Source organism: Piliocolobus tephrosceles, chromosome 20 (genome assembly GCF_002776525.5).
Source record: "Piliocolobus tephrosceles isolate RC106 chromosome 20, ASM277652v3, whole genome shotgun sequence".
Classification (NCBI taxonomy): Eukaryota; Metazoa; Chordata; class Mammalia; order Primates; family Cercopithecidae; genus Piliocolobus; species Piliocolobus tephrosceles.
The window spans coordinates 41,017,163-41,043,148 of NC_045453.1; the positions used below are offsets into that span (position 1 = coordinate 41,017,163).

At 45.5% G+C, this 25,986-nt stretch overlaps 1 long non-coding RNA gene and 1 pseudogene across 1 annotated transcript; one reads left to right on the top strand and one right to left on the bottom strand.

The window, feature by feature from the left end:
- Nucleotides 1–21: 21 nt before the first annotated feature.
- LOC111526260 lies at nt 22–496 on the bottom strand (annotated as a pseudogene).
- Nucleotides 497–14,335: 13,839 nt separating this feature from the next.
- Nucleotides 14,336–23,072, top strand: LOC111526243. Its single transcript, XR_002726306.1, has 2 exons — nt 14,336–14,521; nt 22,045–23,072. It is a non-coding gene; the product is annotated as an uncharacterized LOC111526243 (long non-coding RNA).
- The last annotated feature ends 2,914 nt before the right edge of the window (nt 23,073–25,986 follow it).

A 25,986-nucleotide genomic window follows, 5' to 3' on the forward strand; every position in this document is an offset into this window, starting at 1 on the left:
TTAAAAATCGACTCTGCCAGCTTAGCGTTTTCCACCAACTCGGGGAGCTAAAACTTTCACAGGCTTCACAACTTTTTGCTTAGGTGCTGCCTTTGCAGGTGCCTTAGCAGCAGCCATTGCAGTCTTTTTAGATGCTTGCTTAGCCTTTTTTTGCTTCCTTACCAGCCCTGATAGCTTATTCTCGTTGATCCTTTCTAATTTCAGGTTTCTGATTCCTCTTGGCCATTATATCAGCAACAGATGCACCAGTAATGGCCCTCTGGAATTTGATCGCGCCACGGGTTCTTTTTTTTTGAATTTCTTCTGACTGTCCCTTTTTGTGCTTCATTCTGTAGAGAACAGTGCAGTTTATCTGTCGAGGATTCCTTTTGGAAAGGAATGCCTACTCGCATTTTGAATTAAGAAACTGGAAAACCCTCCTGTCGGTCCTGGCATAGCACCTCCCGTGTCCGGAGTAGAACTTGTACCTGCTGAAACCGCACAGCTCAACCTTCATGGCGGCAGTTCCACGGGAGGAGGAAAAAGATGGTAAAGAGAACGGTTCACATATTAAGCACATTCAACCAGGAGCTTTGCTGAGGCTGCAATGTCCAAGATAGCTTCACTCTTGTACTGCGGCCTTGGTATAGATGTTGGCTGGGCCTTTCTTTCCACATTATCCCATGTCAGTCAGTGGTCTAGTTTCTTTCTCTGGTGGCTGGATTCCGGGACAGCTTTCACATATTTTTTCATTATTGTAATATTTTTGAAACAATACATCATAGGAAATTCAATTGTGAAAAAGACAGCAAAAAATGTCCCTCTCATTCCTGCCACAATTACCAGTATCTTACTTGGCCTTCCTGAGTTATTCTAAGCACATCTTTGTCTATCTGTGTACCTCTACATTTCCAGACCCAGCTACTATAGCATTTAAAATATGTAAATAGCAGAGCACTCTTTACACACTGTTCTGCATCTTGTGTTTTTGCTTGACATATCTTGGAGATCCTTCTGTATCAGGATATGGAAAGCTATGGATCTACCTCATCCTTTTAAACAGTTATGTAGAGTCTTGTTTTGTGGATCTTACATGAGGCAATTTATCTAGTTGGTCCTCTTCTGATGAGCATCTTTTCATTTCATATGCCATGATATTGACAGTGATGGCATTTAATATAGTAACTTCTATTTAACTTTAAAAATTGACTTAAAATATCATGGAGGAGGCATCTTTCTAGTATATCACAGCACCGCCACCCTATAGCATTACTAATAAGTCATTATAAATATATACATGTGCCTTGCTTATGGAAACATGTGGTCTAGTAAATGCTGCTGACCGGTACCTCTGGGCTTTCTAAAATTTGCATCATTAAGTCATACTTCAGCTGTGCACCACTACTGTAGGTTCCCTTCCCCCATAAGATTTTAAAATGTCCCATATCACTACTATTTCATTATCTTTAAAAAATTATCCCTTCTTGGCTTCAGTGACCCGCACGTCAGTTGCCCCTTCAATCATTTGCTGATTATGTTGCTACTTGAATCCACTCAGAAGAATAATTCCTAATACCAGCCTTAGGATACAAGCATGGAATGCAGAGGCAGTGCTGGGCTATTAGTGTCCAATTATATACTGCTGGATTCTGTGTTATCATTGCTTCAAGTGCATTACTCCCACATCTGGTAAGACTAAAGAACATAGTCTAGAACCAGAAGAACTGGGTTCTAATTCTAGTTCTGCTACTAACTACCTTGATCATTTGTCAAATGACCTATCTTGTTTTTGATTTCTCAAAGCAGATCCCAAGACAAGGTTTAGGGGCATAACTAGTTTATTTTGGAGGTTATCCCAGGAAGTGGTTGAGAGACAGGGACCATGAGACATAGAAGGGAAGGAAGCAGATTTAAGAGACCTTAATGGGCAGGTTACCACTAAGGACAGCTGTGACTCAATTCAGCTGGGGACCTCTAAGGGACTATGTAAGGATGGAACAGAATCATCTTGACTGAGGGATGAGAAAGTAGGCTTTTGAATCTATCCACTCCCACCACTCATTGATGAAGGGTTGCTCCTTAGGTTAACTCCTGCTGTGGTCTGAATGTTTGCATTACTCCAAAATTCATATGTTGAAATTCAATCCCCAGGGTTTTTTTTTTTTTTTTTTTTTTTTTGAGATGGAGTCTTGCTTTGTTGCCCAGGTTGGAGTGCAATGATGCGATCTTGGCTCACTGCAAACTCTGCCTCCCGGGTTCAAGTGATTCTCCTGCCTCAGCCTCTCGAATAGCTGGGATTACAGGCATGCACCACCACACCCAGCTAATTTTTATATTTTTAGTAGAGACGGAGTTTCACCATGTTGGCCAGTAAGGATTTCAACTTACTGCTATCTTCATTGCTCTACACACCTTGCAATATCCAGCTGGCCTTGAACTCCTGACCTCGAGTCATCCGCCCACCTCAGCCTCCCGAAGTGCTGGGATTACAGGCATGAGCCACCCGCCCGGCCCCCAGTGTTTTGATATTAAGAAGTGGTGCTTTTGGGAGGCAGAGCCCTCATGAATGGGATTAGTGCTCTTGTAAAAGAGGCCTGAGGGGGCCTGTTTGCCCCTTTTGCCCTTCCACCATGTGAGGATGCAGCAAGAAGATGCCATCGGTGAAGTAGTGAGTCCTTGCCAGACACCCAATCTGCTGGTGCCTCAATCTTGAACTTCCCAGCCTCCAAAACTGTGAGCACTCTAGTTTCCTGTTGTTTATAAGTTACCCAGTCTAACATATTCTGTTACAGCAACTTGAACTAAGGCAACTCTCTAGTATTTCCAGTCTTGCTTGCAATCTCCCAAGTAGTCCCAGCACCAGAGAACACCCTCAAACAGAGAGGTGGAGGATGTCCTGGACTGTACAGACACTATGAAGGTAACCTGCAGGGTAAGAAAGGAGAAATGAACTCTGACAGCATCTGCTATTTAGAAACAACATGTGTATTAACTAAAAACATAATTTGTAGTTCCTTAATGGAGCATGTCATGATAGGCCAACAAGTGAGGATGTTTTGAACACTTGGACAAGGGTATTTAGCACTTGGGAGCACAAAAGAAGTTTCCATGGAGAACTTAGAATATTAATCAAAGGACATTGACATATACTGAGTGCTATGATTCAGGCCTTGGCTGGGCTTTCAACATATAGGCTCTTATTACTCCTAACTGTAGCATGGCAAGGTGAGCATTATTATCCTGAGGCTTGGAGAGGTTGCTTCTCTTGTTCCAAGCCCTGCAGAAGACAGAGAAGTAGAGGGTAACCCATGGTCATCTGCATGACAAATGTCCTCTTAGAGGATAATGGGGAGGAGGGAAACCAGGCTGTGTCATTCTGGTTTCTACTGCCTTGCAGAGAACTAATAAGTGGGTTTAGCAAGGTTGTAGGATAAAAGACCAATATATAAAAATCAACTGTATTTCTACATACCAGCAACAAACAACAGGAAATTGAAAAATTTAAAATACCATTTACAATGGCATCAAAAACCACGAAATATTTAGGGGCAAATCTGACAAAAGATGTGAAAGAACTGCACACTGAAAACTGCAAATATTGCTAAGCGAGATGAAAGAAGATCTAAATCAATGGAGAGAAATATGAGTCAGGACACTTAATATTGTTATGATGTCAATTCTCTCCAAATTGATTGAGAAATTCTACAAACTCCCTATCAAAATCCCAGCAGGTGGTTTTTTTTTTTTTTTTAAGAAATTGACAAGCTATTTCTAACAGCCAAAACAACTCTATAAAGAATAATTGTGGAAAGAATGTTGGAGGACTGAGATTGATTTTAAGACCTATTATAGGACTACTAGAATATACTACCCTGCTTAAAGGGAAACTGGTCAACTTCCTCTCCATGCTCCAGATTTCACTGAAGAACTTGGTGTATACACTCAGAAGCTGTCAGATGGAGGGCTTTGGGCACGCACAGGAGGTCTCACCCTGAACCTAAGTCTTGGGCCGGTTGATTGCCTTGTGATATTCCTACTCTGGTGCCTTCAACAACAGACATGCTTACTGGCTTTCTGGCCTTTGTTGTTGTAAGATGACAGCAATGCTCTTTCCAACTGTCTTTTATCCCCAGGCAGAACCTGAAGTTAATGGGATGAATTTTAAATAGAAGGTAGAGGGGCCAGGCACAGTGGCCTATGCCTATAGTCTCAGTTAGTTGGGAGAATTGCTGAGCCCAGGAGTTCAATGGTGCAGTGAGCTATGATCGTGCCTGTGAACAGCCCCTGCTGCACTTCAGCCTGGCCAACATAGCGAGACCCTATCTCTTAAAAACATAACAAACAAACAAATAGAGGGAATGAAATTGTGGTCTAGAAGTGACAATATGAAATTAAGTGAGAGCCTCAGGCCAACTGGATATTGCAAGGTGTGTAGAGCAATGAAGATAGCAGTAAGTTGAAATTTTCTACCACTTTGCACTCTAACACTCCATGGGATTCCTTCTCCAACATTCTTTTTTATTTATTTATTTATTTATTTATTTATTTACTTGAGACAGAGTCTCGCTCAGTGGCCCAGGCTGGAGTGCAGTGGCTCCATCTCTGCTCACTGCAAGCTCCGCCTCCCGGGTTTACGCCATTCTCCTGCCTCAGCCTCCCCAGTAGCTGGGACTACAGGGGCCCGCCACCATGCCCGGCTAATTTTTTTGTACTTTTTTAGTACAGACGGGGTTTCACCGTATTAGCCAGGATGGTCTCGATCTCCTGACCTCGTGATCTGCCCACCTTGGCCTCTCAAAGTGCTGGGATTACAGGCTTGAGCCACTGCGCCTGGCCACTTCTCCAACATTCTTTAATTGCTTCCCTTTCTTAAGCTTCCTTGAATATTTCAGAGCGGAATTTCTCTATAGGAATAAATTTCTAATAAACATGTTGAAATTGTGACATCATTATCTTTGGGCAATAATAAAAAAAAGCAGAAAGAACAAGAGTTATCTGCTATGGGGAAGGAAAAGAAATACAAAGATTCCCATGACCCCTCAAATCTCAGAAAATGCACCTGGGTATTCGAACAGTAGGAAAATAATTGGACCTCATGTTTTTTTCTCTATTGCAATATTCAACCTGATTTCTGGAATATTTTGGCAACATTATTTATGAAAATGCTTACCTCTTTCTGTAGAAAGCCCATAGACAACGTAATTGCCATTATTTCGCAAAAGCGCCAATAAAAACTCTCTCATCATAAAACCACAGACATATTTCAGGTTTATTTAAGCAACTTAATAAAGAAGAATAAAACCACTTTTACCTTAACCTACCAACTGTTTAATTATAACCTCTTCAGGTGCCACAATTTTTTTTTTTTTTTGAGACGGAGTCTCACTCTGTCGCCCAGGCTGGAGTGCAGTGGCCGGATCTCAGCTCACTGCAAGCTCCGCCTCTCGGGTTTACGCCATTCTCCTGCCTCAGCCTCCCGAGTAGCTGGGACTACAGGCGCCCGCCACCTAGCTCGGCTAGCTTTTTGTATTTTTTAGTACAGACGGGGTTTCACCGTGTTCGCCAGGATGGTCTCGATATTCTGACCTCGTGATCCACCCGTCTCGGCCTCCCAAAGTGCTGGGATTACAGCGTTGAGCCACCGCACCCGGCCGCCACAATTTTTATAATTTAGTAATCTGTCCATCTTATCTTATTTAATTCTTTATTCATTATTTCTTTTTTTCAGCTTGATGTTAACAAAATATGTATTATCAATGTAATGACAGCAGAATAGTCCACCTCATTGATGAGTCTTGGGAATTTGAGAGCAAGAAAGTTCGAAAGAGCTAAAATGTCAATCTAGGACAAGATATTCACTACAGAGATGATGAAACTGAGGTACAGAGAAGCAGAGTGGACAATGTCACTTCCTGTTCTGATTATTCTCATCATCAATTGCTGTGTGATAAACAATGGCTTTTTATTACTTTACGGTTCTGCGGGTTTACTGGGCTTACTCGGATGGTTCTTGGCTTGGATCCTTTTCAGCCAGAGTTCTCCAGAGAAAAAGAACCAATTATAGACATAGGTGTATATATATATATGTACACATGTGTATATGTGTATATATGTATATATGTGTGTATGTATATATATGTATGTGTGTATACATATACCCTGTATATGTATACCATATATAGATACATATTTAAAGGAATTGGATCATGTAATTGCAGGGGTTGGCAAATCTGAAATCTGTAGCACAGGCTGGCAAGCTGGGGATGCAGGCAGGAGTTTTGCAGCAATCTTGAGGCAGAATTTCTTCTCCAGGAAACTTCAGTTTTTGCTCTTAAGGCCTTCAACTGATCAGATGAGGCCCATTTACATTACTGAGGATAATCTCTAATACTTAAAGTCAACTGATTTTAGATGTTAACTACATTTGTAAAATACCTTCACAGCAAGTTACTGGGTACCATAGCCTAGCCAAGTTGATACATAAACTAACCATCGCAGGATTTCTAATGTGTTTAAGTCAGATGTGAAAGCCGCAGTCTTCTGAAGGCTCTGCTGGGCTGGACATCCAAGATGACTCATTCCCATGGTGATTGCTCACTCCACATTGGTGGCTAATGCTGGCAGTCAGCTGGGAGTTCAACTAGGGCTGTTGAACTGCACGCTCACCTGATCTGTCTCCAGCATGGTGGCTGCGTTCTAAGAGGGAGTGCCCCAAGAGCCAGCATTCCAAGAAACAAGAAATGGAAGCTGTTGGCCAGTTAACACCCACACTGGAGTTAGTACAATGTCAATTTCACTGTGTTCTACTGGTCAAAACAGTCACAGGGCCCATCCAGATGCAAAGGGTAGAAAACTAAGTCCCACTTCTTGATGGGAGAGTGGCAAAGTCAATTGCAAAAGAACACGTGGGCTGGGAGATACAAATGCAGCTGTTTTTGGAAAACACAATGGGACTTACCATATCCATCCACATTGGCCCACCATCCAACTCCCAGCATCTATGACTCTTTACCTAAGGTCTTTCTTTGGCCAATGTCTTCTTCGCCTCCTGTAAGGCAACCCTACAGTGTGGGCAAATAATGCCCATCCCAGAAGTCCTCAACCAATGACTGGATACTACAATTCCCTTGTCCCTCATGCAGGTGTCTACACTGCCTCCCAAGGTTTCTCTAGTAGTATTAAATTCCAGTTGCATAAAATGGTAACTTACTAGGTAATTCATTCTGTATTGCTCCCTCCCCTTCTCTGTTTCTTTTCCCTACTCTCCCTACTGTGTTGCTTCCTGAGATCACCTCCTGAAAAATCTATTTCCACTCATCTGTGGCTCAGGGCTGACTTCTAGGGGAACCCAACTAAAGTAAGTGAGTGACTTGTTCAAGGTCACAAAGTTATAACTAACGGCTGAACTGACACCTAGACAAGAGTGCTTTCTAAACTTGCTACATTCTGACAGAGCTTCAGAGAATTAAAGAGTTCAATCTTATTTAGTGATAGGGAGGGCCTATGAAAAAGAACAAATCACATGTTTATGTTAGCTATTTGGAGAGAGCACTGGACTAGGAGTCAGGAAATGTGGGTTCTTGCTTTTGTTCTAGTGATGAACAAGTTCCGTAACTTGAGCCTCAGGAGTGGAGATAAATTCTCATCTCGAATTCACACTTTTAGCATTCCAGTGAGCATCAAATGGGTGACTGTGCAAAAACAGTACAATGAAGAAAATAGGCAAATGAATGGAAGGAATTATTTTTTCCCATTTTTGGTGACTCTATTCAACAAAACCTTATGTTTTAATTATTTTCAAAAGCTTCTCATGTAGTCTTGAAGTACATGATTGTCAAGTTCACCAAACCATGTTGTCTGGATAATTCAGGTTATGTTCAAAATCTCCAGTTTTAAAACAAAGTCTTCAGATACAGTTTTTTAGCCAATGGCCCACTTTTACCAGAAAAAGATCCTGGCATTGAAAGCCGTCTCTCAGTCCCTGACAACAAATGTCCCTGTCATTGCAGAGCATATGCAGGCATGAACTGCCTGGATAAAGATAGTCAATATATTTTTCTCCATTGGCTTATGAAAAAATATCACATCCATATTATGGCTTTTCTCCCTCTGCACTAGCTTCTCTAGGATGTATGAATTTCACCTAGCAGTATGTGTGTGTGTTGAGTTTTGATACCCATCTCTTTGTATGTTAGTGGAGAGGGTAGAAAAATGCAGACAACAGATTAATAGAAGAGAAAATAACTCATGAGTGGTCTTGGACACATTTAATATTATCAATGATATTCTGCGATAAAACATAAGCGGGGGTAGTATTTATGTACTTATTGGCTTACTACATTGATCACATTTTCTGGTAGAAAAGTTAAATGCAATTTAGCTGCTGAGGATTTAGAACATGCCCCAGTTTGGTATTTGTTTATACTTTATATTTTAAAAAGGGAAAACAACTTGATTTGATCTCTGATTTGTGTAGAAAACTTGACTTACCAACTTAGTGAAATTCACAGCCCTTTCCCAGAGGAACTGGTCTTCTGCTGAAAACTAGCCTTGGCTTATGCCAAGGTGGGAAGAGACTTAATTTGGGAATTACATTTCTTCCAAAGACTAATTTCAAACTAGGTATATATTTTTTTTAAGTTGGTTTGCAGATTCACATCTACACTACCTCTTCCAGAGGTGGGGGATGTTTTCCCTCTTGTTTATCATTTTGCTGGTGTGAAGGTGTGAATGCTGAGAATTAATTACTCTCCTTTGTGCCACTAAGAAAACTTTTAATGAGCATTTGTTTCTTCTATTGTATGGAATGAAATCATAAGAAGTTTCATTTAATTGGTTTATTCATTTAAAGAGATTCCTTTAATTGAAATAGAGAAAAGGAAAAATAAAACCCTAGAAAATAAAACCAGGTTCTAACCACTTTAGGGCGAAACGGGTATATCATTCTAAAAATGAATGCCTCGAATTAAGAATTTAATTTTAAAAATTCTTTATGTCTCTCTCACCACATTTGTAGTATGTGAAAGGCAAGAGAGGCCCTTTGAACTAGGGAAAAGTTATTCTTTGAAATGACTTCAGTGATCTGACTCCATCTGCATTTCAACCGAATTAACTTCATACCGTCAACACTGGGCAATGAAGATGCACAGAGGCAGGTCAAATTCACCCTCCTGAAAAACTGCAAATTAAGATGCTGTTGATCACACGCCACCGGCTGTCTTCATCATCGTGATCAAAATCCAAATATTAAGGAAAGTGGCCTGGAAGGGTTACGTTTGGGCCTTTGACAGACCCTCAACCAAACTCTGACGCCCAGCCTGCGCGTTTCCACATGTTTTTCCAGGCAAGAGGCTCCATCAGCCCGCGTGGGGCTCGTAGTGTTTCTCGAGAGTGGCTAGACATCCCCCACTCCCCAAACCCAGACACACCCCGACCCCCGCGAATGGTTCTGGGCTGTCAAAACACGCGGCGGCGTGTTCAGTCCCAATAACTCGCGTGATGATTAACGAGCAGCTTGATAATTTAATATCGCGTGTGATTAAATTATAAGGTGTGGGGGAGGGGAGCTCTGCGCCGCCTCGGCAGCCCAGCCGACGCCGACCAGCTAACCGGTCTCGGCTGCGCTCGGAACCCGCTCTTCCGGTGCACAGTGCGGGGCGAGGCTTGGCGAGCGGTGGGTCTGCGCCTTCCTAAGGTCAGTGGGCCTGGAGAGGGGAGGACGGTGGGACTAGGGGTGGCGGAAGGGGTGTCTTGCAGAGCCGAGGAGAGGTGTGGACTCAGGGTAGCTCTGGTCTGAGCCGATGAGCAGGGCGAGCCATTGACTCTTTCCTCAGCAAAGGCGCGTAGAAGGCTGGAAAACGGCCTCAGGCAAGGGAAGATTTGTTTTTAAAAATTCCTCTTTTCTCTGAGAGAGTCCCTAGGATCCGGAGACCCCTGGGGGGAAGGCGCGTCCCTCTGGGTCTCTCTCTGGATCCCGCTCTCCGCCCCCACCCCGCGCCTTGGCTTTGTGGGGTTTCCCCGCAGGCCGGGCCGAGGTGGCGGTCGGGTTGGGCCACCCAAAGTCCCTTCTTTTCCCCAGTCCGCAGACCCCGGCCTTGCCTAGTGCTCGGCGGGGTTCAGGCAAGTCCGGGGGAAGAAGGGGTGGATGAAGCCTGCTAGAGCACGAAGCTGCTGGGAGGCGGAGAGACGCCCACAAAACTCTAGCCGCAGAGTCTCCGGGGTTTCCAGCCGGATTCCTAGGGGAGGCGCGAAACCCCGGCCTAAACTGAGGTTACTGGAGGGACTCCTAGCCGTCAGTCTTTTCTCCTGAAGGGGTCGGGTAGGGGGGCTCGGGCGTGGCCACTCCTTATGCTGGAAGAAGTGTGAGCGCAGGGCCCGCGCCGGGTGAAGGGGCCAGCGGCGCTCGCACTGTCCCCGCCGCCGCGGCGCAGTCCTGCCCCGGGCCAGGTAGGAGGTTGCTTTGGTGCTGTGCAGAGCCAGGTCTGCTCCGGGGGCGGCAGCCTCAGAGGGGTACGCTCGAGAAACCACTTGCGGGACACAGGGAGCCTCTTAGTCTACGACCGCATCGAAGGGCTGGACTTTTAGCCCGAGGAGGGCAGGTCCTGGAGAGGTAGGGATGTTCCCAGAAGACCCTAGGAAGCAACACCCTGGAGGGATGCTCAGGCCCAGAGCGGGAGGGTGAAAATTAAAGCGTCCTGACCAGGGCTCCAGAGGGCTCGGTGTCCAGCTTGTGCTGGCTGGATTTTCAGCTGGGAAATGGCATTCGAAAGGGGACGCCGCGGGCTGAACCTAGGCTGCCTGCTTTCCTTCAGCCAGAGAGGCCCTAGAGAACGCCGGAACGGCGCGCCTGGTGTCCGGTGCCTCGGACTCCAGGTGCAGTGGCAGAACCTTCCTCCTAGACAGAGGTAGAAGCTTCCTAGGCTGGGCTCCTTGGATCTGCAGGCGTGACCATTTCTCTCCCAGCTCCTCCAGATATTTGGAGGTAACACCAATTAAGGGGAAAATCAAGAACAACCAAACAGGCTTGTAAACAGAGGTCACAGTATGGAAAAAATATATGCGTGTGGGTGTGTGGGCCTGTGTGTGTGTGTCTGTCTGTCTGTCTGTGTGTGTCCTCTCAAAATACCCAGAGAGAATATGTAAACAAAACCTGCCTAGCTAGAGCAGAAACAAGCCACAAATTGGTTCTAGGAGGCTCAGCCTGAAATGCCCCAAATTAGCAGAGGATGTAGGTTGTGACTGTAATTCCTGGATATTTGGAACACACAAAACCCTTCTTAGGAAAAAAACAGGGGTAAAGTCAGGGGTTGGGGGATGGGGGATAGAGGAGAAGTGCTCCCAAGCTGCCCTGGGTCCTGGACCCCCAGCGGCTGCAGACCTGGTTGCATCTTTCTCCAGGGGCCCGCACCTCTCTGTCCTGGCCCTCAGGCCCTAAAGAGGAGGCTACTCCCCTCAAGGTGCGTTAGTGGTAACTAAAGAGGGTTTTATGGACAAGGTTTTGCTTGTGGTTGCCTTTGCAGCCCGGAGTCATTTTAAGGAGAAGCAGCCTCTGATATTATTGCTGAGCTCTACCTGGGGTACTGACGTGACCAAAGGCCAACGCGCTGGTTCCGGCATGCAGCTTTTGTCCTTGTTATGAAAATCATTCCTTAAATTTGCTCCTCATCTGTGCTTTTCTCAGACACAAACTGACCCCCTTACATCTGGTTCCACCAAAAACGGTGGCTGGGCCCACGGGGAACAATTTAAAAGCCCAGGACCAACCTGTTTCTCCCAAAGGTGGCACACATTATAGCATTAATAATGTGCGCCTGGTGGACGCATTATATTTCCTAGGAATTACATTTGTTTTCCAGAAGCTGGACTGGGAAGGTCCTAGACAGAAGTGAGTCCTTGGAAGAAAGGACTGAGCGTCTCAGCAATGACATGGAGTCGGGGAGGGTGTGGGATAAGGGACGCCAAACTGGATTTTATTTCCCAGATTATCATCAGTCTGCTGCGTGACTGATGCCAGGAGACTAACAATTCCCAAAGTTGCGAAAGGAGTAAGAGTTAGCCTTATACTCCTGTCCGCAAGATCACTCACGTCTAATAATGATTTCGGACACCTGCAAGATGAGTCGATTAGTGACGCGTGGGGTGGCATTGTTTGTTCGACGTGCCAGGACGCCAGCGGTGCTACCTTTTCCTGTCTCCTGAGCGCGAGTTGGCGCACCTTGATTTCACCCCTCGCTCTCCGCCCCGCTGCCGAACACCATTTAGGCCAAGATCGGGTATAATGGGAAACAGCATCAGCAGACAATTACCCTTTCAGAGGATTCACTTCTCCTCACAGACACTGTTATTTGAGAAATAGGATCATTTGATTTCATATTGCACTAAATAACACCCAGCCGGTTCAAATTGCCAGCTTCTTAAAAGCCGCCCATTGGAATAAATTGCAGCGGCCTCTTTTGCTTTTCAGGGCAATATGATGGGCACCGGGCAGAACTTGGAAAAATATCTACAAAGCCAGCCCCGAGCCGTGGCTATTGGTAGGAACAGCCCTGCCACCCCGCAAGCAAAGGCATCCAGCCACCTAGTTCCCTGCCACCGCCCCCTCCACCCGCCAACTTTGAGGTGGTTCAACCTCTTGACTTTGGAATTAAAATGCACAGCCCCAGCCACCCCAAGGAAGCGCTTCGAGCCACAAGGCGCTTTCGTGTTGAGCAGAGAAAGATGGGCGGGTGTGCGAGACACGCATTTCGGTGTGTCCCGCCACATTGCTTGCAGCGTTGGAACGTTTGGATAGCGCAGCGGGTTTGGGGCTCTGCAGCCAGGGAGTGCGCCCTCCAGCTTCGCGGGTCTGGGGTTCCCAGGGCCAGACCAGCCGCTACACTCAGCCGCTACACTCTGCACACCAATGTCCAGGCCTGCCCGCCGCGACGTCCTTCTCCGCTCTCAGCACAGGCGCCAAGCCGGGAGTCAGAGCTTCCGGGTACAGCTGCGGACAGAAGAGGAGGGAGCCGCACTGGGGCTTCAGCACCGAGTCCAGAGGGAGAGGCGAGCGGGGTGAGCAGCGACCGGCGAGCTGGGGTTCGCTGCACACCCATCACCTCAGACATTTCAAAAAGAATTAAGCCTTTTGAAGTCAGCCAGAGCTGCGGTTTGTTAATTGACACTGTTCAACTGAGTGACAATTGTTACGCTCAGTGGGGGCTATCCACTCCCTTCCTCCCTCCCCCCGCTTTTTTTCTTATAAAATAGGAGTTGACTCCTTGGTTCTCAATTCTTCTGTGCCAAGGGGCAGGATTTATTTAAGACGGCAAGGGCTTTGGCGATTCTGTGCGTTGAAGTCTTTCTTATATTTGTGTGAATGTACTTCAGGAAGGCCGCGTTAAATTCTTCCTCTCCAGATCCCGAAGGGCCGCCGCTGCCCCCTGTTCGGAATATGAGCTAGAAAGGCTCTCTTAGTGGGTCCCGTGACCTGGAGCGAGTTAGTCGGAGACTTTGGGGACAGGATGGGAGTCTTTCCCCTTCCTTGACACTGGGAGGAGCCAGGGAGCAGGGGGTTGTGGGTACGCGGCTAGAGGGAAGGTTCCAGACACGTCGAGAGTGGGAAACTTAAATTCCCCTCTCTGGTGTAGGCGCAGGCTTTAGCTCCAGGGTCTTTTCCGGGTAAGGTGTCGCTGCCCGCTTAAGATGGCATGATAGGTAGCAGGGGGACTCAGCGTGTCTTCACTCTCCACTTGGCCTTGAAGTGGGAAGGCTGAGCCGCGCCGCTCCTTGGCGATTCGCCGGGTCTCTGTTCGCAAACAGCTCAATTGCGAGGCCCAAGTATACCTAAAGCAAAACATCGGCCGTGGGCCTTCAGCACGGCCCTCCAGGGCTGGGGAAGATACCGCGATGCCCAATGGGCCATGCCGCCAGATCTGGCCTTGCGTATCCGCCTCCAAGGATCCAAGGCGGCCGGCCTGGGGCTGTTCAATCGAGCCCAGGGAGAGCCCGGAGCTGCTCCATCACCGCCCCTGCCCCAAGGCGGTCGCGCCCTCACCCCGCGCCGCACTCCGCCCCCACCCACCCCCGCGAGCCTCTGGCCCCTGCACGCATCTAGGGGGCTGTGTTCCATCTCCCATCTACGTCCCCACGGTGGCGTAACCGAGGAACCCTTTCTTGCCCAAGGCCAAGCCCAAGCCCAATCGTGGCACCTTTTCCAGAAGGCAGGAACTGTGCGGTTAAATTCGAAGGGGCGGGAAAACACGTCTTGCCCGGCTCCACAGTTAGCTGCCTGCGCAAACGGAAGCGCTGAGCTACCCGGTGGAACTGCCGAGCCGCTCGCGAGGCTACTCCAACCTAGGGCCCGAGCCCCTGGAGCTGGCGGCGGCGGACTGCGTCCCTGGGGACACTGGAGGAGATTCCAGGGACAGCGTGGGTGGGCCTTTCCCCCCGCAGGCGCCTCTCACTGTCTTTCGGGGCCAGAGCCGGGGCAGCGCTTTAAATTAAGGTCGACCTCCAGCTCTGGGTGAAGTCTTCGGTCCGCCCGATCCCGGCCCAGGAGCCCTAGGTGAGGGTGGTCGGGGTTTGGCGGGGGCTGGCGGGTCAGCCCTTATGCCAGATATTTCTGCCCCCACCCTGATCGCTTCTCGATGCCGGCCCCGGGGCTCCCTCCCTCGCCTGCGCTCCCCGCACGTCTCCGTGTTTACCAGCGCGTTTTGTTCCCCTGTCGGATTCCCGGCCGAGGGGCTGTAACCGTGTTCTCCTCCGACGGAAGCTAATCAAGTAATTTCCCCATCCCAGCCCCATCAAATTGCTCTTTAGCTGTTGAACCGCGGAGTTTTGCTCGCCTTTTCACATGCTAATCACGCCCATTCAGCGGCTCTCGGTGGGGCTGTTTGTCGCGGGGTAAATCTCCTTGTTTGCCCGCTGCATGATTAATTGATATTGTTGTCTGGCTTTTGTGGGGACAGCAAGGAGCTGAAAGGCGGCGCGTAGTGGCTGCGCCGGGGCCGCTGGCGACATCATCGGGCTGCCGAGGTCCGGGCGAGGTCGGGCCGGGGCTGATGACATTATGGGCCCGATTTGGTTTTCCTTATTAGAAACATGATGAAAGACTTGGAGACCTCCGGTCTTACAAGCCCCCCAACCGGGTGCAGAAACCGCACGGCCTTTAAGCCACAAGCTCAGACAAAGCCCTGGTGTTTGCTCAATTCAGGGGAGAAAGTGGGTGTCAATTCCCCACGCAGGAGACAATTAAATCTTATTTCGGCCCACCCGGGATTTCAATAGAGTTGAACATGAACGCACAGCGTAGTGGTTTGGTTTTACAAAGAACAAAAAGAAAAAAAGGTTTTGGGGTTTAGCGGTTGTAAAAGCAGGAACCTTCTAAGGTTAAAACCCCCCCAAAAAAAGTAAATGGAAGCCAGAGCCTCCCTTGCAGGCAGCGGTGGAGGAAAGTCGCGCAGAGGCGCTTCCACGCCAGGCCCCTAGCGATGCAGTTTGCGGAAACGCGACTCCCTTCGAATCGCAGTCTTTGGTGAAACCCGAGGCTAACGCTGAGCTAGTGCGATTCCCAAGGCCCGCGTCCGCCTACGAGCCAATGTTTTATTCGACATCACTGGTCCCTGCTCGTGGCTGGTATTTTCTCGCCGACCACAGGTGTGCAGTCAAACCAACAAATTCCTCCGCCCCCTGTACTCTCCCACCCTCTCCCCTGAGCACTGGGGTTTTATCCTCTACGGACATCCCTAAAAACTTGAAGATTCAATTAAATAATTCCAGTTACGAAGTGCTACTACCGCCTGCTTATCGCAAATATTTCCTTCTTCGAGTTCTTAAAAAAAAAAAAAAAAAAAGCAAAGAGAAGAAAAGAAACTGTCGCTTTCGCTTTCACTGCGCGCGGGGTAATTGATAGGCGCCATCGGAGGTCAAAATTTGCATAAGAATTAAGAGCAGTAAATTAATTTAATATTCCATGCACATCTCCAATTATTCCTGGAGACCTTTGTCTCCGCGGCTGCCAGAGAGGGGATTCAGCTGCTCTTCAGCCAAACAACATCTGTGCGGTTAATAATTTGATAAACAGCTCATACAAATAGTTTCTGAATTATCTGGCAGCCCAATGACTATTCAGTTTGGAAACGTTTTGGCAGGGTCTCCTGGAGTCCTCTGAGAGCCTCAGGCGCCCGCCCTGACAAATGTCTTCCTATCTTTTAAACATCAGCAGACGACAATGTGTAAAATAAGTAATTATCATTAAGTAATAACTCTAACCCTTATATATATATAAAAAGAAGCGCGCCTGAGTCATCAGGGTGTCAGCAGGTCGTCTGTCAGGTACCCCAAGATGAAGAAATACGTTGGGGAGTGGGCTGGGTGAAGAACGACCTGAAGGGGAAGAGAAGACCTGGGTGCTGGCAGGGGCTGGATAGGGATGGGGAGCTGTGTTTTTCAAGGTCATGAATTTAAATTGAGTGACAATTTGTGCATGGAAATATCTGCAAGGAAGGCTCACAGTTGCCACTGGAAAGGAACCAAAGTAGGTGGTCTATAGGGAGACCAACTTTCCGCTGTGCTGTTTCTTGAATCTTTCACTTTTCTCCCCACATGCAGGTATTGTTTATTTCAAATATAAATACAAGAAAATAAATTGTGTTTAGCAGAAAGCAGGGTAAATTATTTTGGCTGGATATTGTCCTGCCTGGCTTGGGGCTATCCTCCTCCTGACCACTGTCCTTCCTTCCTATCTTTACCTTCAGCCAGCGCACCCTCATCCTGATAGCAACTTCCCAGAAAGCACAGGTTTATCCAAAACTGTGGAGAGGACACACAGATTCAGTCAAAGAATTGAGTTGGCCCAAACTGGAAAGGAGGCATTTGTAGGATGAGGCCATTTTGTTGTTAAAACAGGCCTGAATTTAAACACTTACCCCTTGCTCTTCTTGTCTTTACACTAAAGATTTCATGGCTGCGATTATGTTCTTAAATCTTTCTGTTACCCAGAGCAGAGCCTGTTCCTGCTAAAAAGTCTAGAAAGAAACGATTTGATCTTGAATGAGACTCAGGATGCTCTAATTCGTGCAACCTGCACATTGCAACTCTGTTTACTCCAAGCCTGTATGTACCCTGGAATTGCTCTGCACCCTCTGCAATATAATAGGATGTTTGAGGAGGATCTTTATCTCTCTGTCTATACATTCCCACATGTTTGATATATACACCTCACCCATTCAATATTCTACTTTCTATTTCCTATACTGCTGACAATCTAAGTACTTGAAGCCACTGAAAACTACCTAGGAGTTCTGAGAAGTGTCAAAGCAGTAATATGCTAGAGCTTTGTCCTGGTACTCTAATGAGCCCGGGTAGCATTGCGCTTTAAATACAGACAAACCCTTCAGACTACAGGTTTAAATATACAACTTTACAATGAATACAATGCTTGCCTGGGCTCAATGGAAGAATTACTTTTCCAGAAAAGAAGACATTGTGTCACAAGAGTATGACAATAGCATTTCTACCGGGCACATTCATTTCTATTTTTAACATTTTCTTCTTGCATTTCATTAGTTTTTCCCCCATAGAACTATAGACACTGCTGGGCCATGCAGGCTTTTACACATACAAAAATCGTCTCTGTTATTTATGATTAGGGTCTCTGTCTGTATCCCATTATTAATTTCTGACTTTGATTCGGACTCCTCTAGTCAGCAGAGTGATTTGAAAACATTTCTTTTCTTAAATGGAACATTTTCAATCCTTTGGGGAACCATTCTAATTTTAAACACCAATATATTCAATTTCTTAATCTGCAGCCACTGGTGTTGCTCATTTTTATATACCGAACCTATCCCCTTTGGCGCTAGTTCATTTATGCTTGATAGTTATCTTCTTTACGTTTGTTTGACTATTTTTCAAGGCAGTATATGGGCAAAAAAAATGGCTACTAAACAAGAAGGCAAGGAGCTTGGATTGTATTTTTGACTATGTAAGTAAAGCTACAGAACATGGAAATGTTGAGATTTTTTTTTCTAAACTAATGAGCCCTCTCCAGAAAACCCGTCTGGATACCATTAAAGTCGATGCGTTTGGAAGGCTTATCCTGATAAATGCTTGGCTTTTTTGGTGATTAGACACATATTTTCAACATAGTCTACTAACTGAGACTGAGGTTTGCATTTGGAGGGAGGTTTCTTGAGCCTAACAGGAAATTGTTGGGGGGAAAAATCCAAAGTACCACCTTACTGTATAGAGTTCAAATCAGAGGTAACTGTTACTCTTGTTCACTTGCACAAAAATATTAGAAATATAATAGTGAGTTGCGTCCAATAACTTAAATGAAACAAACCTTGGTAATTTTCAACCTACATGTAAAAAATATATACCTCATATTTTGGGAAAAGTTAAAGAATGGTTAAAGCAGAGTAACGATTTTAAAATTTAGTTCAATCTCTATTGAGCATAAAGGATTTTTTTGAAAATTGACATAAAAGAATAGTGCAGGGCCATTAAACAAATTTTTGCAATAAATCATTTGCTTTCATTGCCCCCCCTTTTTTATTAAATGACCATTTGTACATATATGGCCAGCTTAACCCCAAATCCAGTCAAAAAGTGAATTTGAAAAATTCAGGTTAGCATGTAAAAGTTATGAATAGGATCCACTTAGATAAACCTGACTCCTCTCATTTTCTTCTATTTTAATATTTAAATGAGCTGTGCTGGGTGGGCTTAACCTTCTAGCATTTCCATCTGTGATACTGAGTTCAAAAAGAAATAGCTTTGTCGGCCTGTAGATAATTGGAAGCTACAGAAACAAGTTCAGGTTCTTCAGAGATGACTGGAAAATATCTCTGATATCCATAGATTTCAGCTAGCCCCCCGGTTCTTTCCTCTGCCTCTCCTGGCCAGGATTCCATTCCAACAGGTTGAGTGTCACATACGGGTACCCTTCCCATTGTTGTTGATGTGTGTGGTTTGTATGGTTTCTAAGACATTGTTTTGGTGTTTGTCAGTAAAGTAACAGGTGCATCTAAAAATCTGTATCATGGGGCTACATGGGCTAGCAGTGAAGCTGGCTGGCTCTCTTTGAAAGCATAGGGCCTCTATGCTATTTGCTTTGGTCACAAAGTCCAATCGAGTAACCTCATGTAGGCTGAGCCTGAGAGGGCGTCCAATGGCTTATTCTGCTTTGCTGTTTCTGTGATGAGGGGAGATGAACCTTGCAGAATACCAGCATGACATGTGAGCCCTGTCACAGTCTGGTTGGAATCCAAGTGAGGAGAGTAAGGAAAAAATAGTGTGCAGAAAGGCTTATAGTTCCACTTGTCCACTAACTAGCTGTGGGCACTTTGGCAACAAACTAATCTTCCAGGTCAGAGACTCCTGTCTGCCACTTGTCATCATTTATTCTCTTCTTGCTGGGCACACGGCCGACCAGCTGAACTACGTTTCCCAGCCTCCCTTGCAGTGACACGAGGACCATGTGACTAAGCATTCACCAGTGGCATGCAAGTAGAAGTGATGTGCATAATTGTCATCTCATACTTGCACCTCCCTGTTTCTTCTTGCTGGCTGGGAAGTATGCTAACGAGAGCCATGTACTGAGGATGGCAACAGTTCCCCAATGGCCTGGGTCCTGAGAAGACTTCCAGGAGCAGAATCTGCCCTCCCATCCTGGACTGCTTATATGGCAAGAATAAATTTCTGTTTTGTTTGAAGAGCTGCATATTTTGGTTCGTTTTGTTATAGCACCCACTCAAAGTAATCTCGGTCCTGGCTTTATTTTTCTTAACTGCAAAATGAAAGCATCTTAGTTTGGATTTCTCCAAAAGCAAGTAATGTATTACTGAAAGGTGATCTCTGGAAACACCAGTAGGAGAATGAGGTTGAGAGACCGAGAAGGGAAGGCTACCATTAAGGTGTATTATAAAGCAGGTTACCATTGTGGGCACCTGGAATTTAATTCTACTGCGAGCTCTGGGAAACAGTGTAGCACACACCTGAGCTGGAATATTTATAGACCAATTCCATCAGTCACTGACTGAGGGCTACTCTGCTGGCATTATTTCCCCAGGACTTCTGGCCTGTTGCATAAGCAGAGTGAGCTCCAGGAGCCAAGAAAAAGCTCCCAGGCAACGAAACACAGGTGCTGGTGGTTGGACATTGAGCTGGTACACACTGATGTAGACAGGTAAGGAGCTATCAACACTGACAGCATCTCCTGTGGAGGGCATCACATGGATTGCCTTAAAGATCTCCTTCCCACACTAAAGCTATTTGGGCCTGATTTATCAATCTATATTCTTCTAGTTGTTAACCTGAAATGCTTGCTCTAGCCAGGTTGGTTTATACAGTTTGGGGCTCCCTTATACCATATGCACTCATTCTCATTTTATTTATGCCACTTTCTCATGTGGAAAGCAGTTCATCACTCATGTACTCCTCTTTATCCTACTGTTTCATTTATCTGTTGCTGCTTAATGAACCACCCAAAACTTAGTGATTTAAAACAACAACAGTTTATTTTTTTTCACAATTCCATTGGTCAGAATTTCTAGCAGGACTTGTTGGGCACTTCTCTAAGGAAGGTCAGTTGGGCTTATTTATGTGGAAAGTCCAAGACACTCTCTCACCTCCCAGGGCCTATCTCCACATGAGCTCTAATCATTCTGTACCCTAGCATGGGTTTCTCTTCTGCATGGCAGCTGGGCTCCAGGGGGGAGGCAGTGGAAGCTGCTAGTCCTTTTAAGGTCTATGCAACCAGAAGTCCCAGAATGTTACTCCCATCTCATTCTATTTGTCAAAGCAAGCCACAAGGTGCAGCCAGATTCAAGGGGAGGGGAAAGAGGTTCCTCCTTTATTTGTTTGTTTATTTATTTATTTATTTTTGAGACAGAGTCTCACTCCATCACCCAGGGTGGAGTGTACTGGCGTGATCTCTGCTCGCTGCAACCTCACCTCCTGTGTTTAAGTGATGCTCGTGCCTCAGCCTCCTGAGTAGCTGGAATTACAGCCACGCACCACCATGCCTCGCTAATGTTTTGTATTTTTAGTAGAGATGGGGTTTTGCCACATTGGCCAGGCTGGTCTCGAACTCCTGACCTTAAGTGATTGGCCTACCTTGGCCTCCCAAAGTGCTGGGAATACATGTGGGAGCCACTGTGCCTAGACTATTTATTTATTTATTTTAACAGACAGGATGTGGCCATGTGGCCCAGGCTGGCATGCAGTAGTGAGATCATAGGTCACTGCAGACTCCAACTAGGACTATAGTGTGAGCTGCCACTCTTCCTGTTGATGGGAAGAGCTACATGGAATGGGAAAAACTAAGAGTGGTTATATTTGGATACTACCATGCTTACCCACCCCTCTTTTCACTTATTCAAATCTCCAAGACACACTCTTATGCTATTTCATGTAGAAAGTCTTTCCTATCATGCTAGTCTACGGGGGTCTTCCACGCTCACCTCTCAACTCCTAGGGCACCTCTTAGTATACACACTTGTTATATTGTCTTTAATCATGTACTGTCTTGTGACACTTTGTTGCCTCTTATTGTTGGCTCCTCAAGGGCAGAAAATGCAAGTTAGAGCTTCAAGAACACTCTGTACATTTGGGTACATAGTGGAGTCTCAACATGAGTGTCTGTGCAATGCCAAAAGAAAGACCCAGAGGTAAGGGCTGGGTGGAGAGAGTGACCAGCATATATCTGCCCTCAGGTTAAGATTAGATCAGTAGAGCTCATTTCTAGTGTATTTCTCTAGTCTTCAACTGCTCATTCTGAAAATTAAATAATTCTGAAATCCTCCCAGCATAAGTGAGGCTTAGGTGATGCAAACATTTGCATCAAGAATGGCCAAATTTGTTCCCACTGGAATGGATCACCTGGAAGGCTTCCCCTTCCCAAATACCATACCTCCCCTCCATCCCCATCATGACACACCATTCCTTTGGGTCAAGAATTGCCCTCTTTTATGATACAAGTACTGCCTGTTGGAGATGGAATGGGAAGGATAGGGTATACATTTGAATCTCTGGTGTCTTAGTGCAAATGAACAGATAAGAGCAGTGTTTCTCTTTCTCTTACAGAAGAGACTGGGGCAGCATGAATGTGCTGGAAGATTAGTGGCTGCTGATGCTGAAGAAAGGAGAAATGAGGAGGAAAGGTCCCTGTGGACAAGTCATCTCCCTGCATTTAAGCCAGGCAGTAGTCCGGGAGACATTCTGAATGGTGCATTATCCTAGGCACCAGAAAGTAGCTAATATTCTCATGGACAGCAGGGAAAAATGAACACATGAGACAGGGGAATATTCCAGCACCTGTGAACATGTTTGTGCAGGTTTCCTGTCAGTATATGGATATCCCTCAAGCCTTTGGAATCCAGTCTCCTGTGTTGTGATTGGACCATTTGTCATTGGATTTCCAATGGCAGAGTAATGCTGTGGGAGAAGTGGCTATGATGGCCACAGGAGGCGAATTAAGTATTGTTGTTTTTTAGTAGAACCACTAAAGGAAGATCTGCAGGCAACTTGGGTGAGTATAAGAGCCAAAGATTGACAAGACTTCCTCATATGCTCCTACTGACCAGTGGGGGTACTTCTACAGCTCCCCAAATATGTTCTCCCTACAACCCCTACCACTTTTTAGTTAAATGGCCAGAACTGTCCTTTGTATCAAAACTTACTTCAGTCTATCAATCAAAGAAGGCTTCCATAGCCCACCTCATGGCGAAGGATATCAGATATGTAAAAGATAATTGATTTGACATATTTATTACCACAACTAGCAACTCTTTCTGCATTCATGTTGGCTGGTATGCAGAAAAGGGTGCTTTACAGGATTCTTGGAAATGTGTATGGGATGCTGGCTCTAGGGGAGGCAGAATAGAGTGTGGGCTCAGCCATGGGTCACATCCGGGTTTTAATTCTGCCTCTGGCACATGACCTTGAACACACTGGAAAACCCTGTTAGATGTGCAAGAAGGCTTCTTCATCTGTAAAGGGGGAATAGCAATACTTGAGTCACCAGGTTGCTGTGAGTAATACATAAGTTAATGTATGCTAACTTTCTAGAAAGTTTCCTGGCACAAAGTTGTATTTAATAAATGATTTTTAAAACAAGCTCCCCTTTTGGGGTTAGTTGCCATCTGATCATCTAATCACACCACTGTGCTTGTAGACTGTGTGTATGCATTTTCTATTTAGCATCAGAAAATATATGTAGGAGCCTGTGACTCCTAACGATCGGGAAACAATACAGAGGATCTAGGATGACTGGCCATTCTGTTAATCGAAAAGAACCTTTTGGTGCCAATTTGAGGGATTCATAAAGAAAATGAGGCATTTAAGCCATAACAGAGAGGAATTCTCTTTTACCGTTGAAGTAACAGATGATCTGGTTATAAAAATTGGCAGAAACTCTTGGATGGAGTTCTCCCTTCTACCTAGGGCATTCAACCTCAAAGTGCCTACCACCTGGGCATTCCCACTGTTACATCATTACAATCTCTTGTAAATTTGTAAAGAAGCTGCTTTCCTTTTGGATGACTCCTAGTTATTGACAGTTACCCTTTTTGTTCTTCTCTGAGTTCCAACCACAGTGAGACTTGATCCTCAGATAGGAATGTTGGTAACATTCCTTTTTGTTCCATCTTTATCCCTTGATCAAGCTTCTCATGCAATAGTACCCCCCGAAATAAACCAAGAGTAATCCTTCCAATCATCTCTTTCTCTTCCAAAGGATATTTATTGGTTGATAAAAGTACAGAATAGTACAGAATTTGCAGTGTCCTTAAACACTGGGTGGAGTAAACATCTCTTGGTGGACTCTTTAATTGAGTTGAAGCACCATGACGAGGGGGTCTTAATCAGCGTTTTCCAATTATTAATAGTGATTTGTCAGAAAGCCAAAACTGAGGGATTTTGGAAAGAAAGAACTCAGTCTCTTTGCAAAACTCCTCTCTCAAAATTGGAAAGAGAAAACAAAAACCTGGAAAAAATTAAAGAAAGACAAATACCATAGAAATCTGGGAAATTGTTGGAAATGAATGTGCATACAGATGTCACTTTTCTGAAGGCAGTTAGATTCTTGAGTTTCAGTTCACTCATCATATTAATATGTGCCCATTGCCGAGGATGTATGCTTCCAAGAAAAATAAAGGCAAGTTTCTTGGCATCTGTGTCGCTACACCCTGCTGTGGAAAACTCATTGAAGAGCCATTCTTGATGGCAATAGGAAATGTAAATGAAATGGCCCCCTTTTTAGTATTTGGTTGAGATGGTCCTAATGTTTGGTGGAGTCGTTAAACCTTCTCCAAGCAATATTCACAAAAATTAACAGAAGTTGTCAATTCTCAGCATCATTAAATTTATGTCAGTAGTCACCATTGGGGGAAAATGGAAGTCACATTTGCATTGCAGAGTGGCCTTAGTAAGAAACTAGGGCTGTAGCTCCACTTTTGGTGGGGGGGTGGGTGGGAAGGTTTGCACAATCTCTTACTAAGTTTTTAATCAAGTTGCTAGTCCACTCTTTCTTTTATGGAGCCATAGAAGTGTCTGTAATGAAAGATTAAAATGGTCCTGTGCAGTGGTTTGCAATAGCTATGCCCAAATAAAATATGACAGCTCTCTCGTAGGGCCTATATGTAAGCAGAGGGAGCTGATAACAAGCTGCATTATGCTCTCTGTTGTGCATACTGATTGCAAATTGTGTGGGTTACCCTGGATGCCATAAAAAAAGGTGTGTGTGTGTGAGTGTGAGGGAGAATTTCTTTCCCCCAAATGATTATGCACCTCATGAATAGCAAGCAATGGAACATCGATGCTCAGATTTCCTGTAGCAGAGGTAACACACACACACACACACACACAAACACACACACATGCACGTTTACACACTGACAGGCTAATGGCTACTTTCCCAAAGAGTGGTTAGAAAGAAGTAGTAAATGGGACTGTGTTGATGCCAGGAGAAGACCCGGGCAAAGATCAAGATACCAGCAACATATCGGATAACACATAATTGGCGGGTCACAGCCAAATGAGTGTAGTCATGCATCTCCGGGCAGGCCTTTGCTGGCGATAAAGACACTTGTAAACAATTCAGTCCCAGAACATGGCAATAATATGTTGATCCGGCGTGTAATGAGGTGTTCCTGGAATCAATAAGCAGTCATGGAGAGCAGGGAGCAAGGGCAGCGGCTGTCTTTTTGATGACCTTTCCTCACCACCAAGGACCTCATCTCCCCTGAAGAGGACTTTTCTCATTTTGCAGCAAGCTCCGAGTGTCAGAACTTCCATTCGCAGCCGGCAAATGAACAGCCAGGCCCTGCATGCTAATGAAGTCCAGGCTATTTTGCACCTTTTCATCCGCACATTATGCTCTTGACTCTGGAGAAGGTGGGAATTAGGCCGGACCCCGGTGTCAGACTGCCTGATGGCTCGGCTCCGGAAAACTGGTAATTGAAGCTGATGACTGATGCGAGGGAGGCCTGAATTTGGAAATAAACAGTTTCAAGCACTGCATGTCATTTCTAGAGAGACTGCTGAGAGAATGGAAATGAGCTTCGTTTCTTGAATCTAATGCAGTTTCTCAGCAGGAAAAACACCGTCTTTTAGACAACAATGCCAGTCATTAAGATTTAAATGTTCTGGCGATAATAGAAGAACTGGCCTTCCAGTTCACAAACAGCACTTATGTAAATGTCTTTCAACACCCAGATCTTCATTTAATCCACGCCCAAGAAGATAACTGTGTCGGAAAGCGGAACCAAATGCAATTCGGAGTCTATAAATATCGTTCATAAGAAGAGAGAGGAAAACAGTAAAATTGTTTGCCAACATACCACATAGCATTGCCTGTCAGCGCAGGAGAAAACAGCAGCTCTCTGTTGAAACAATGGAAGGACATTCAGAAGTCTACGTAAAAACACACTGAAGCCGCCCTTTGATGATTTTTGTACTGCTGTATTTCATTCCAAATAATATGCTACCCTTTTGATGTGGAAATGGCATAAATATTTCCTACCTTAT